Source organism: Furipterus horrens, unplaced genomic scaffold (assembly GCF_987537825.1).
Source record: "Furipterus horrens unplaced genomic scaffold, mFurHor1.1.pri manual_scaffold_8, whole genome shotgun sequence".
Classification (NCBI taxonomy): Eukaryota; Metazoa; Chordata; class Mammalia; order Chiroptera; family Furipteridae; genus Furipterus; species Furipterus horrens.
In genome coordinates, this window is record NW_028327178.1 from 81,209,348 (window position 1) to 81,221,883 (window position 12,536).

The window sequence follows — 12,536 nt, forward strand, 5'->3', positions numbered from 1 at the left end:
ACATGTTGTGTAAGGACAGGGTTACCTTGCAGCTATACCAGGGTAGCACCATGCTTAATTTCTCAGGTGCCTAAAACTCTTGTAAAGATAAGGATAAATTTTACTAGCTAGGACTTTATAATGTGCTATTTAAAGTTCAAAATTTCTTGGAAGAAACCTATATTAGTTTGTCTACAATTTTTAGGGATACAGTATTCCCTTACTTATCTTGGGTATTATGTTCTAGACCCCCCTGCGATAGGTGAAAATCCGCGAAGTAGGAACCTTACATTTATTTTAGTATTTATATATTTTTAAGGCTTTATAAACCCTCCCCACACACTTGTAAACCATTCCCAGTCCTTTATTAACCTTTCACACTCCCTTATTAACCTTTTCCACACTTTTATAAACACTACTTATGTTCTTAAACATATTTTACTCTTAAACTTATGTAACTTTAACAACATATGTATACAGTACTGCAAAATCTCTCGATATAGTGAAAAATCTGTGATAAATAATTAAATATGATATTTCAAAAAAATCCCGCAATACAGTGAGGCCGCAATAAGTGAACCATGATATAGAGAGGGACTACTGTACATAGATTGTTTGCAACTGGCTTAATACAGACAATGTATATAAAAAAACCCTCAATAAATGTGTGCCTGGGCTCATAGTTATCTTGATAATGTATTATATGAAGAAGAAGTATGTCCTGTCCTGAGTAACTAAGAAAGAACCCTGAGCGGTTATGTCTGAAAGTCTTGGATGTAAATATGTCCATATGCTTTCTCTGTCCTGCCATATTTACCTGTATTAAAACCTTTCATGAGTATGCCCTGTGGAATCTTGTGAGTCTTGTGATGATCTTCAAATTACCCAACTTTGTGTAGATGTCACATATAACATTATGTGATTATTCTATTAAAATATGTTTCTCCTACTAAACTATAAGTTTCATGAGGGCACGAGCCATGCCTGATTTTTCATTTCATTTTCTCCTGATATGCTGTACTGCTCAAAGCCTTGTAAATCAGGATCCAACCAAGGAAATTGATCTTACTCTTAGTTCTTACAGAAGGGAAGGTAATTCAAAGACTTTATAACACAGGCGATAGAAGAGGCCGAGAAACCAACCAGGGCACTGTGAGGTAGCTCAGATATTAACAACAATAAGAAGCTGGTACCATTCCTAAAATGGAGAAACAGAGGGAAGAGTGGTGCTACCAGAGCCCAGGAGCCAGGGTCACCTGGTAGATGATTGAACCATGGCAGGATGTTCAGGTGGGAACTGGACCCATTGGGGGAAGAGACAGATGTTGCTTGGAATGCTACCCAAGGCAAAGAAGGAAAGCTATAACTACCCTGGCTTTTCTTCTCCTCCCTCTTCTATCTTTTACCAATGTCTGCCATTGTCTGATGCATCATAGTGGAAGGGCAAGGAACAGCCCCATGATTGTCATTATCAGTGCTCAATAACTAGATGCTGAATAAATGGATAAAACCAAATTGTGTGCAAAATAAGTGTTGCTGGTTGATTCAAGATTCTAGTGGTGCCAGCCGGGCTAAATTTTTATAATAGATCTAATTTTTAGTATAGATCTAATTATATAGAGAGAATCTGGAAACAGACAGCGTGCCAAACTGCTCTCATTTAATGATAATTCTGTTGCTGATCAATTTTTCTTCTGACTGACACTTCCTTTCTTTAGCTATGCAACATGTTCAGACTTATTGGTAATAACTTGCCTATTGTGCATCTTGTTGTCTGTGCTGATTTCATTATTTAATATTCATGAGGAAATACTTATATTTCTTACTTCCAATTTCTTTAGAATAGAAGCATCACATTGGACTTTGTGTCCGAATAGCAAAGAACATAATAATCTGCCAAGTTTAGAGAAATAGATGGATATTTTATATCCTCTTATAAAAAAGTCATTACATCTATGGAAATAAAATAATCTTTTGTGTTTGTTCTTCTTCAAAGACTTCTTTATTGAAATAAAAAGAAAAGACCATCATTATTAACCTCAAATAAAATACACACACAGACAACATACACATCACACAATACTCAACTGGGATAAAAACCTTCAGTGAGGATTTCTGGCCAAGATGCAGAGTAGACAGAAATGCTGCATCTCCCTCCACAACTAAGAAGGAATACAACTACCTCAAAACTAGAGGCAATCAGAAGTTCCAGAATATCAAGCTGCATGGAAGTCCAACAAACATATAAAGAAGAAATACTCATCCAGACAGGTAGGAGGGGCGGAGCCATGGCGGAAAGGATGCGGTGTGGTGGCAGCAGCATCAGGCTGGTGGAAAACAGTCACACATTTTAAAAAGTCAGGGGGGACACCTGGGGAGTGTTCCCAGCCCCAGACCAGGCCATGCAGTTCACTGCACCAATACCAGGGGAAATAGAGTCTTATTGCTTCTAACTGTACAAATCAGTGGGGGTTGGAGCAGAGGAGACTGCCAGTCTTGCAGCAGAGTCCACTTGTCTCAAGCGCCCCCATAGGCCAAAAACATCTGCAGACCCACCCACTCTGGGAATAAGGGCCAGAACAACAGCTAGAGAGGTGCCAGTCCCATACGGAGGTGGGAGAAGTGCCTGGAAGTGGGACAAGTGCTGAGCGGGTGGCATTGTTCCCTCTCAGACCCTTCCCGAACATACAGCACCGCAGCGTGGTGAAATGGGTCGCCCTGTACCAATGAATACCTAAGGCTCTGCCCCCTACAATGTAACAGGAACAACAGCTCTACCTAAGACACAGAGGCAAACAAACACAGGAGCCTGTCAAGATGAGGAGACAGAGAAATATGACCCAAAAAGAGAACGGATCAAGGTTCCAATGGGAGAACTGTGATGAGGAGGTAGCCAACCTAACATACACAGAGTTCAAAACACTGATGATAAAGATGCTCACAGGCTTGACAGATATGCTTGAGTATGGCAAATACATAAGGGAAGAAGTGAAGGCTACGTTAAATGAAACGAAAAAAAAAAAAAAACCCACACAAAACCAATGGTGAAGGAAAGGAAACTGGGGTTCAAATCAATGATTTGCAACATAAGGAAGAAAAAAACAGTCAACCAGTACAGAATGAGGAAACAATTGAAAAAAATGAGGAAAGGCTTAGGAACTACTGGGACAACTTTAAATGTGCCAACATCTGAATCATAGGGGTGCCAGAAGGAAAAGAGGAAGAGCAAGATATTGAAAGCTTATGTGAAAAAATAATGAAGAAAAACTTCCCAAATTTGGCAAAGGAAAAAGACACACAAGTCCAGGAAGTACAGAGAGTTCCAAACAAGCTAGACCCAAAGAGGACCACACCAAGACACATTGTAGGGGCACCAAATAGTCCCTGTAAAAAGTTTCAATATGTAAGTATGTAAGGGCTTTAAATGTTCTTGAAGTAGCAAGGACTTGCTAAAAGGCCTTGGAAAAAGGAATGTAAGAAAGAGTGTTATAGCAATTAGTGATTTACAAGCTAAAAGGACCTCAGCCTCTATCACCTTCCACTTACTTGTGTCTGATTTATAACATTTGTGAAAGTTGTGCTTTGCAGAATGTCTAGCCCTTTGAAAATAAATTGCTTCACAAGGAGTTCGTCCCTGGCTGAAGAGTTATGCTGCCACCGGAGATAACCTTATAGCCTTGTGAATTTCTGTTTCTGTTACTGCCAAGACATTCCTGCAGTCCTACCCAGCCCCCTCTTCCTAAGGCTGTTTCCCGCCAAAGAAGAAACAAAGAGACTGCACCAGTATAAAAACCCAGCGTTTAGACTCCATTGTAGGTTGGAGCATGTTAGAGACCAGCTCAGGGTCTGCCCAACTCCTGGCCATCATTAAAAATCCTTTGCTTACTTTATACACCACTTCAGAGTGTTTAATCTCGCCTATGTAGCCGTAACAACATCATAATTAAAATGCCAAAACTGAAAGATAAAGACAGAATCTTAAAATCAGCAAGAGAAAAGGAGAGAGTTACCTACAAAAGGGTGTCTATAAGATTGTCAGCTGATTTCTCAAAAGAAACTTCGCAGGCAAGAAGGAACTGGCAAGAAGTATTCAAGGTGATGAAAAGCAAGAACCTACAACCAAGATTACTCTATCCAGCAAATCTATCATTCAGAATGGAAGGGCAGATGAAGTGCTTCCCAGACAAGGTAAATTTTAAAAACTTCATCATCACCCAGCCATTATTATATGAAATGTCAAAGGGACTTATTTAAGAAAAAGAAGATCAAAACTATGAGCACTAAAATGACAACAAACTCATGACTATCAACAACTGAATCTAAAAAACAAAAACAAAATCCAACTAAGCACTCCAGAATAGAAACAGACTCAAAGGTATAAGGATCATTCGGAAGGTTATCAGCTGGGAGGGGGAAGGGGAGAAATGGGGAAATGGTGCAGGGATTAAGAAGCATAATTGGTGGGTACAAAATAGACAGAGGGGAGTTAAGAATAACATAGGAAAGGGTGAAGCCAAAGAACTTATATGCACAACCCATGGACATGAACTTAGGGGGGTGGGATTGCTGGAGGGAAGGTGGGTACTGGGCAGAGAGGAGCAAAGGGGAAAAAAACTGGAACTATTGTAACAACATAATCAATAAAATATACTTTAAAAATTAATTAATTAAAACCCCTCCAGTGAATTTCAGAATGTTGATAGAATATTCAGTTTTTCCTTATTGTCCAAATAAAGTTCATGATGTAGTAACAATCACCTAAGGATATATGAGTGTTAACATGAGCTTATTTGATCTGCACAAATGCCCCATCTACTTTCATTTATAAATTTCTCCCAGTATCCTATATTAAAGAACAAATCCAGGGGGTGAAATACGCCTTTTACAAATATTTAGAAAATAACACTGTTCAAAGGACTATTCAAATTTATGTTCATGTGTAGAAGGCATCTGAATTCTCTGCCTTCTGTCTTTTCATGGCACCCTCCTTAAAAACAAACTATAGGCTGAGTAGTTCTCTTGGGCACATTCATGACTATGCAGCTGATTTGTTAAATTGTGAATTTAATAAAAATTGCAATGAATTGGAGCTGATTCATTTGTACCAATCAGATATAACCTTATCCTGTGCATATTTCTGTCTCTCACGTTTATAATTTTCAATGATTGATATCCTGCTCAACTCAAGTTTGAAGAAACAGAAACTGCCAGAGAGATTTGTGAACTTCTCCTTTTTAGTAGCTGCTGAATCAGTTTTCACTGCTATTCTTGCTCATTCTTATTCTTTAAGAGTGCTTTAGACAAGTTTGAAAGTCTGTAAAAGTTGTTTTTATAAAGATAAAGTTTATTATACAGAATGAGTCTCAAGAAGTCACTGTCTAAAACTTTGCACCCAAACCTTGCATGCAAAGCATATAATTTGCAGCAGATGTTATTGGTGCCCTACCCAGATTCCCTTCACTATCTGGTGCCTCAATTGTTCATTTGCTGTGGTTGGTAGTTGCTTTTGGCTCAGAGTTACCCACTTTTCAAGAGGATTGCCTTTAGCTGATGGGAGCCACCTTGCTTCTGTGAAGTTTCTGTCTCCACAAGGGTCTGACCAATGACTTACTCGTGTAGGGTATAACAGCCAGCCCCTTCCCTCTGGGCAAGGCAATCTCTCAGTACATTTCATTCTCCATATCTCCCATGGAATCAGGCTGAGGCAAACTTTAGGTCCTCCTCCTCTTTTGTCCTGCTTCCCTCATGCCCTTAAGAACTTCTGTTCGGAGCACTCCCTCAGTAAAGCCCTACCTCGGGCTCTGTTTCTTGGGAGCTCAACCTAAGGCGCTGTTTTAATTACCCATTTAAACTCTAGAAGAAATTTGTTAGGCTCTGGAGGAAAAAAATAAACCTTTGATTGACTACTCACTAGAATTGTTGTGAGTGAAATTAGTAACTATTTCCATAGAAATGAGTTCTACTCTTCTTTTTCTGATTATAGAAACTAGACAGAAAATGTTTAAATCACTTCAACTGACAGTCTAAAAGTGAATCTGCTTCAACAAACCTTTATTCTTCTGAGTATCTAGTTCTGTGTCCTCATCCGTGTGCCTTTTATTTACTTACCTTGTAACCTGAGGCTGAAAGAAGGTTTAAAACAAATCACTTATTGAGCACCAACTATGTGTAGACACCAAACTAGAAGCCTTACAGATGTTGCATTTGAGTCTCACAATAGCTATGGAGGGGAATATTATTATCTCTATAGATGATGAAATTGAGACTTAGAGACAATTTGTAGTTGATCTATAAACATACTGCTAGTAAATGGCAGAGTGAGGATTCAAATCTAGGTCTGCTGAATACAGGAACCACACTCTTAACCAATGCACCAAAGTGCTCATTTAAAGATAGGGGACATGGATAGCGAAGAGTATTTCCTTTCAGTTTATCTCAGTATATATACTTCTGTAGCACACCTTGTTGGTGTCCCTTTTCCCATACCACACACTCACCCCCAGCCTCTGCATGCATTCCAGCCAACAGGTCTCACAATGACCCACCAATTCAACTCCTTGTATTGCCCTTGAGCATTGGCATAGCCTTACTAGTACCCCCTCTAGCTCGTAGTATTAACTGATGCAGAAACCTAGAAGCCCAGCACTCATTGCCTGTGCTCTAGAGCTCCCCATAGGTTGGATTAAAGCTGGGTCTTCATAGGAAAACTCACTGTTGGGTTCTTTTCAATTCCCTGCCCGGCTTCACCCTTCGCCCCTCACTGGTCTCCCTGGGAGCATTTCCTTAACAAATCACTTGCTCCTGAATTCTTGGCTCAATGTCATTTTCTAAGAGCCTCTTAACTAAGTCAAGATATATAAAGGAATAAAAGAAGCAAATACTAATAAAATCACTTTGGTATTTCGGAATTTTGAGTCATTCTATTTTTTCCAAAAAAATAATTTTGTTGCTTATTGCAAAGTAATGCACATTCAGTATAAAAAGGGCGAATAGAAAATATGGATAAAACAAAACAATAAAACTCAATAGTAATTCTAAAACCCAGAAAAATTACAGTTTATGTGTATTGTTGCATATTTACAAATCTGAGATTACTATACATACTATTTATACTGATTTTTTTAATGTCACTTGGACAGATTGTATTTTTATGCCAGGAAATTTTTCTGTACATTTTTTATGCTTATATAGAATTCTGGAGTATAATTTTTTAGTGGGGTATAAGACAGACCAAACTTCTAGGTAATGCTGGTGCTTCTGTTCCATGAACTACTTTTTGAATACCACTGATGGCATTATAGGGCTACCAAGGAACTCTGGCTTTGATCTGTTTGGGTTTATTGTTAAATGCAAAGAAAAGAGCTTTGACATTAACACTTTCAGTTCATGTTTGCAAATGGCTGAAGGTGACCACAGAAGACCACTATATATAAAACTGGCATTTAGAAAGTGTACTCACTATAGTGACAGCAGAAAGTTACAGCCTCTGAAAAATCTGCCGTTGCAGACTCATTTTTTTTGTGTGTGTTCCTGAATAAAGTCATGGGTAGGCATTTTCCCTCACATTCAGGAGTCCTCTAATTATTTTAGGCAACAAAATTTCATCTTCTCAGGGACCAGCTTGAAGGGGTTTCTTTGGCCAAATCTGGGATAGTTTGAGCATCAAAGTAATGAGAGCAAGGGATTATAACCCATTAAACAAAAAAAGAATGAGTGAGTCTATACTGATTTAAATACATAAATTATTAGAGAAGAGAAAGTTCTGCCCAATGGCAGAAAGTCAACTGAGAAATGTAGAATGATCAAATTAGAAAATCATGGCAACTATCACTCTAATAATGATTTCAAGGAGGTTTATTCATAAATGCTAAAATTAGGGGATGAGAATTATGGGACTAACAGGAAATTTACATAGTTTCAGAGGATCTATTTATAAAATACATAAGTACAAAGAGAAAAATAATAACTTTATAGTGGAGAACTCAGGTATATACCACTTTAACTAAGGGATTAAAGTTTACAAAGTTTACATCACATTCAACATCAGGTGCCTCTTATAATTTGTACTGTGAGGGGCCTGTGGTATTCCTGACTAAAATGCATTACCTAAATCTATTCTTGAGTAAATACAAGACAAATAAAAATTGAGGGACATTTTTTGGGCCCTGGTGGATAGCTCAATTGGCTGGAGCATCATCCTGATCTGCCAAGGTTGCACATTCAGTCCCCGGTCAGGGCACATATGAGAAGCAGCCAATGAATGCATAAACAAGTGGAATAACAAATTTATCTCTCTCTCTTTCTCTCCCTTCCTCCCTCACTCTAAAATCAATAAAAACTGAGGGACATTTTACAAAATAATTGGTCTGAATTCTAATATACCACTGTCATTAAAAACAGGCAATAAGACACCAGAGAAATGTGACAACTAAATGCAGCTCGTGATCTGGGATTTTCTTCTGCTCTATAAAATATTATTTGAACAAATAGCAAAAAAGGTCTATAGATTAAATATATAGTTAATTCAACTATTAATTTCCTGATTGACAATTGTAATATAGTTATTTAAAAGAATGTTCTTGTTTTATGGGAAAACATATGGAAAATTTATAGGTCTTCAACCAACAAATGTTCCAAAAAAATAATTACATATATATATATATATAGAAAGAGATAAAGTGGATGGTTAACATTTGTGTAATCTGGGTAAAGAATATGCAGAAATTCTTTGCAATTCTTGCAATTTTTTTCTGACATTAAGTCAAAATTTAAAAAATGAAGGAACAGATGAAAAAGCCTCATAAAACAAAGTTAAGTCCTAATAGCAAATGTCCAGGCTCCATATTATAAAATGTGTAAGTAACCCCAGCTCAAGCCTGCCTCAGGAAAAATGGGCCTGAATAGCTACATCACTCGCTCACCCTGCCTCCTCTCAGACTCACTAGCTTGTTAACATGGAAAGTGAGGAAGGGGTTTAAAGGAAAGCGATTTCGTGTATATGCTTGACAGACTTGTAACCTGGAGCTGTGCCCTCTGGTAAGGCAAATTTTAAAGCGGACTCCTGCTATCAATGGGGCTTTTGTGGATATTTTTGGAGCTCCTGTCCAGCCCTCATTGTATCTCCTGGTATGGGTGATGCCTCCACTAGCTTTTTACTTAGTAGTGCACCTCCAGTGGTGGTTAGTTTTATGTTTTAATTGGGCTATGTTATAGAACCCAGTTACCCAGACACTAATTGTAGGTGCTGTTGTGAAGGAATTATGTAATATGCATGCATCTAACATGTACAATTAGTTGACTTTATGTGAAGGAAATAATCTGGGTAGTCTGATCCCATCAGTTGGCCTTGAGAGAAGAACTGAGGTTTCCCCGAGGAAGGAGAAATTTTCCTTATGAATTATATGGACATCTCTTGTCCAACAATTTTTTGCCTGTCCTTCCTGATGGCCTGCCCTATACCAGCTCCACAATTATGTAAGTCAACTCCTTGCAATTCTACCTATCATCTATCTATCTATCTGTCTAATCTATCCTACTGGTTGTATTTCTTCAGTGGAACCCTGACACACCTCTTTCCAAGTATGAATCAGGCCCCAGACCTAAATTCCAATGGATACCTGTAAGGTTTTATAGTAGGTCTCTTAACACATTGTGTATGGGTGGTGAGAATTCTCATCATTTCTAAAAGGCATTTAAATTCCCCAGTATGCAATGTGTTAAGTCTGCCCTTCTCTTTGGCCCCACACACACTTGCTTTAAGAAAAAGTCATATATAATATCTAGTCATTCCCTGTCATATATATTTTTATGGCATCTGGAAATTTTGTCTAAAGTATCAAGTATTGTATGAATACCACTTGAACTGCTTCTCAAATGCTTAAGACCCTGGGGAAAAACCCTCTAAGATGGGGAAATGTTTACTTTGTTGCAAACAGAAGATAAGGGAATGCATTTTAAAAATATTTACTAGGGGATTTAGAATCATAATAACATAGACATTGTCCTAATTTATGTCCTTAAAGAAGGAACCTTGGTGAAGATGGAGGGATAAATACATGCATTGCATCTCCTCACTACTAAGAAGGAATTTACAACCACTTAAAAACTAAAACAAAACAAAACAGAAAATCCAGAAAATCAAAACTACAGGGAAGTTCAGCAAAGAAATAAAGAAGAAATAATCAGCCAGAAAGGTAGAAGGGGCAGAGGTGAGACGGAGAGAAAGAGCAGTGGAGCAGTAGCTGTAGGGGGAGTGCTTGGCAGGCAGCATGCCTGGCTGCATGGCTAGAGGCAGCAGTGGCTGGTGAAAGCGTAGTGGGCGGGCGCGGCTAGCAGTACAGTGACTGTAGCTGTAGCGAAAAACATAGTCATACAGCTTAAATCCAAGAAGCAATCCCAGCTCCAGACCAGAATGTGTAGCTTGTGGTTCCAGCACCAGGGAAAATAGAGCCACATTGCTTCTGACTGTGAAAACCAGTGGGGGTTGGGGTGGAAGAAGAAGCTACCAGTCTCAAAAAAGAGGCAGCTTGCTTTGTACAGGAAGGGGGAGAAGTGCCTGGAAAAGCGGCGACAAGCTGCACTGTCCCCTCTCAGACCCCAGACTCCTGCCTCACATACAGCACCAAAACACAGTGAAATGGGTGGCCAGCACTAACAAATACCTAAGGCTCCGCCCCCTATAATGTAATAGGTGTGACAGCCCTACCCAAATCACAGAGACAAACACAGAAAGCTATAAAGATGAGGAGACAGAGAAGTATGACCCAGAAGAGGGGAAAATTAAGGTCCCAGGGACAGAACTAAGCAACGAGCACATGGTGAACCTAACAGATGAGGAGATAACGAACCTAAAAGATGCACAGTTTAAAGGCACTGGTGATAAAGATGCTCACAGACTTGATAGAAAAGATTAAACAGGACAGGGAAAGAATGAAGGCTATCCTGGGTGAAATGAAGGAAAATCCACACAAAACAAATGGTGAAGGAAAGGAAACCAGGGTTCAAATAAACAAATTGGAACATAAAGAAGAAATAAACAGTAAACCAGTACATAAGGAAGAAACGAGAATTGAAAATAATGAGGAGAGGCTTAGAAACCTCTGGGAGAACTTTAAATATGCCAACATCCAAATCATATGGTTACCAGAGGTGAAGAGGGAGAGCAAGGCCCATCTGTAGATGAGTGGATCAAAAAACTGTGGTACATTTACACAATGGAATACTATGTAGCAGAAAGAAAGAAGGAACTCCTGCCATTTGTGACAACATGGATGGAACTAGAGAGAATTATGCTTAGCCAGGCAAAGAAAGCAAAATACCACATGATATCACCTAATACAGGAAACTAAAGAGCAACACAAACAAATGAACTAAATAGAACAAGAAGCAGAATAACAGTCAATAGGGGGGAGGGGGGAGGGAGAGAAGGGGGATAAGTAAGGGAAGGGTCTAATCAAGGAACGTGTATGAATAACTCATGGACATGGACAACGGGGAGGGATATGATTGTGGGAGAAGGGATGGGCTGGGTGGGGGGAGCAATGGGGGAAAAATGGGACAACTGTAATTGAAAAACCAAAAAATAAAAGAAAGAAAAAAAAATAGAAAAATTATGTGAAACAATAATAAAGGAAAACTTCTCCAATTTGGGGAAAGAAATGGACATACAGGTCCAAGAAGCACAGAGAGTCCCAAACAAACTAGACCCAGGGAAGACCACACCAAGACACAAAAATAATCAAAATTCCAGAGGTTAAGGATAAAGAGAGAATCTTAAAAGCAGCAAAAGAGAATGGGAGAATTACCTACAAAGGGGTACATACAAGACTGTCAGCTGATTTCTCAAGAGAAACCTTGCAGGCAAGAAGGGACTGGCAGGAAACATTCAAAGTGATGAGAGGCAAGGACCTACAACCACGACTACTCTGTCCAACAAAGCTATCATTCAGAATGGAAGGGCAGAGAAAGCACTTCCCAGACAAGGTAAAGCTAAAGGAGTTCATCACCACGAAGCCATTATTATATGAAATGTTAAAGGGACTTATTTAAGAAAAAGATCAAAACTAGGAACATTAAAATGAAAACAGTATCATAGCTATCAACAACAGAAGCTAGGGAATGGAAACAAAGGCAAACTAAGCAGACAACCAGGGTGGGAACAGAATCATAGGTATGAGGAGCATGTGAGGGGAGGTCAGCTGGGAAGGGGTAGGGATTAGAGGGAGGGAAATGGTGCAGGACTTAAGAAGCATAGCAGGAGGGTACAGAATGGACAGGGGGATATTGAGAAGAGCATATATGTATGACTCATGGACATGGACTAAGGGGGGGGTACTGCTGGAGGGAGGATTGTTGCTGGGTGGAGGGGAGCAAAGGGAAAAGAAATTGGGACAACTGTAACAGCATAATCAATAAAATATACAAAAAAAAAAAAAGGAACCTTGAGAAAAGAATTTAGGTACAACAAAGACCAGAAAGGTTGGAGAAAAGTGAGGAAACAGGAAAGAAAAGGTGGCAATAAAGGGTGTTATGACACAAATCATCACTGTGGGCATTTG